Here is a 3,467-nt window from a genome sequence, read left to right as displayed (position 1 = left end):
ATATTTATTTAAGTTTAAACTTTTAAATATTGTACAAAAGTACTTTTAACACATTATTACAAAACAATTATTTTTACAAATCTAAATTAAATATAAAATAATAATCTTTATCATAATTAAAAAAAAAACAAAACAAAACAAAAATTTACAAAATATTACGGAGAATATGTTAAGCCCACTTAAAATAATCATATATATTATATATATATAGACACACACACCCAAACACAGCCCTAACCCTATATATATATAGACACACACACCCAAACACAGCCCTAACCCTAACACACATCCCGCACAGCCACCCAAACACAGCCCTAACCCTAACACACATCCCGCACAGCCGCACTCTTCGCCTCTCACCCCTCGCAAGTCGCATCGTCTCTCTGTCATGCAGCCTATACTGTTCTCCGCCTCGAAGTCTCCGGCTCTCCACCATCGGCCTCTCCAGCTCTCTGACCTTGGCGCTCGCATCGTCTCTCTCTGTCTTGCAGCCTCTCCGGTTCCGGTTCTCTGCCCTCGGCGTCTCCGGCTCCATGTCCTCAGCGCTTTCATACTCGAAGGTGCTGGTAGATAGGCCCAGCCAACCTGGTAGAAGAGGGGTTGAGGAATTCCAAAGTCGTTTCTCCCCTCGCTCTAAATCTGCATCCTACCATAGAGCTTTCTTGCCAGGTTCACTGTCTTTGAACTCTTTCTCTACTTGGGGTTTTTATTTTATTTTATTTTTTTATGTTCATGTTGAGCGTTATCAATTCATTGTTGTAAGGTTTACTCCTTTATGTATTTATGTGGCTTTGTCTGTTTACATTTAATATTCCTTTTGAGTTTTCTGCATTTTGTTATATGAATACCTGAAAGGTCATAGCTTTCACCCTTTACTTTTCCTTTCCTTTACCTTAGTCATTCTTTTTAACTGTTTCCTTTTTTTTGTTGGTTTTTACTAAGTGTATTAGCTTGTTACTATCAAAGGCTTATGCTAGATTACTGATGCATTTTGTGGGATTTGAATGTATATACATAATACATGAAGAGGCCATGAAGTTTTCTTATGAATGAGACAGGATTAGAGATAGTGGTTGCATATGGATGCATATCCTTTTTCTCTTTTTGTAATTTTTGTCTTCTTCTGCTTGATCATGCTGGAAATTGTAACATTGTTTTTATGAACGTACATAATTGGAAAACAAAGTTTAAAATCATGAAAAAATACTTTAAGTCCATTATAAGAAATTTAAAGCTAACATATCAGGTATTGTTTCATGGTACAATTATCTTCAGCAGTGTGCTTTTTTATGCCCCTAATGTTAGTTGACCCCTTCAACTTTTTCATTCTTCTTTCCTCTGTCAACTATTAACTTTTAAAATTTCCTTTTTTTGAGAATGAAGATGCATTGAACATGTTTCTTTGTTAAATGTGTTCCATATATCAGCCTAGTACTCAATGCTTACCCTGTTTTATTTTTTTGACTTTTAAATATTTATTTGTTTATAGTTTAGTCCTAATATAACATATTTTATCTGTTATGTTCATTTTTTAAATCAAGGATGTGGTAGTATGAGCTAGTTTCTTGATGAATGAATCTATTATTTGCATCATTCTTTCAATTAATGAAATCTGTTAAACCTCCTATACCAGGTGGAATCAGCAAATGTCAATGAGCATGCTAAAATTGGGTCAAGGAAACTGCTCAACATATGTCACATTCTCAACCTGGTATAGTGGGACAGAACCAACCAACGGGAGTTAATGTTCAAGCCCTTGCTAAGCTGACTCATGCTCTTGAAAAAAGGTTTGTCCATCTGCTGCATATGCTAATGACTATTCTTGGTGTTTGTTATGCTTTCTATAGTTGATGAATGCATAATAGAAATTCACATATATTTGAGATATAAAGAAGATGAGAAAATATCCTATTACAGCAAAACAATAACCCTTTAGTACAATTAGAAAATGAGATGCCTAATATACCTTACACATAGTACAATTAGAAAATGAGATGCCTAATATACCTTGCACATACTTACTTTTCTAATTGTAAAGCATTAACATGTCTTTTATCAATTTTGCAGAATAATTATTTAAGAATCCCTGCAAAAAAAAGGTTAATAAAGCATACAAAAAATATTTTATAACCAACAATTAAAGATACACCATTGATGAGTACCTTTAGTTCAATTGCAGTTTTAGTTTTCTCCCCACCTAATTGTAGCTTTAGTTTCTACCCCTTTTTGGCATTGAAAGAGACTTCTACTGTACTTGCTTTGTTGATAGATACAGAGTTGTTTCCAGTGATTAGGCCATAACCTTTTTCATCATGGGTGAGCACTTTGCCAAATAATTCTGATGAGAGAACACACTCAATAGTAAATCTTAGTATGTATGATGGTCAAAACATCAATTCTATTATGGCTGCATAGATGTGGTTATGTTTATCAAATTGGTCACACAATTCACTTTGTTCAATTCAATAAACTTGGGTGTGTATTCTTTTAAGCAATCCAAAATTTATCTACTAAAGCTATCACTCTATCAGAACTTAAAAAAGGCATGCATTCAGTTTATTTTCTGTGAAATTTACACCAAAATATATATCCTTTCAATCTTTATAACCTAGGTGTTGGAATATATTTAGTAAATGTAAATGAATAAATATTGCTATTGGGGATTCTTACTTTACTCTTGATAATTTCAGGTGTACATGGTGATGAGAACCCTTGGTAATGCTGGGATATAAATTGTTTTAGTATGCTGTTCAAATCCTTAAAAGAAGGGGTTCTATCAGTTTTGCATCTCCCAGTCCACTCCTTCCCCAAAACAAATGAGAAACACAAATAAAAAGTTATTCTGAGTATCACTACATAAATATAAAAAATTGTAGGAAGTTGCACACTGTGAAATTCTACAATTCTTTATGAAAATGAGCTTTAAAATGGTAATAAAGGGGAATACTTCTTTGTTTCCAGATCTTTCTCTTTTGTGCTTCAATGTGAATGTGTGACTTCATCTCAAGGTAGATGTATTTATAGGCTATTTCCCCCCTAAAATTTAGATTCAAAATATGTAATCATTGTTTTTTAGCATGCCTTTTATTGTAACTTGTAAAATAAACAACACATTGGTAAATGATACTATTTAATGACTTGTTTTAATCAAATGTTTAACTTTATCAGTTAAAAGGCAATTAAGGGCATTGGTAAATGGAATACACAAAGCATTAAATATTCAAAATTAGTTTACTTGCAATCTATTTTAAAGATTTTATTTAAAAGGAAAAAAAAATCAAAATTCTTTGGGCGGGAGAATGGAGCATTTTCATAGGCCAAATCCCCTCTTTTCCCCTCTTTTTATTATAATAAGAGATTATTAATAATATTATAATTATAAAGAAATACTTACTAATTAATAATAATTCATTATAAAAATATAAATTCAAATAAAAATAGAATAAACATAACTTGTTATTAAT

The 3,467-nt window shown here is 32.2% G+C and overlaps 1 long non-coding RNA gene across 1 annotated transcript; it reads left to right on the top strand.

Annotated features, from left to right (window-relative positions):
* The first annotated feature begins 325 nt into the window (after nt 1-325).
* LOC115996330 lies at nt 326-3,150 on the top strand. Its single transcript, XR_004093592.1, has 3 exons — nt 326-672; nt 1,637-1,790; nt 2,694-3,150. It is a non-coding gene; the product is annotated as an uncharacterized LOC115996330 (long non-coding RNA).
* The last annotated feature ends 317 nt before the right edge of the window (nt 3,151-3,467 follow it).

This window comes from Ipomoea triloba, chromosome 11 (assembly GCF_003576645.1).
Source record: "Ipomoea triloba cultivar NCNSP0323 chromosome 11, ASM357664v1".
NCBI lineage: Eukaryota > Viridiplantae > Streptophyta > Magnoliopsida > Solanales > Convolvulaceae > Ipomoea > Ipomoea triloba.
Note: the sequence above shows the minus strand (reverse complement) of the source record. Positions and strands in the feature narration are given on the sequence as shown.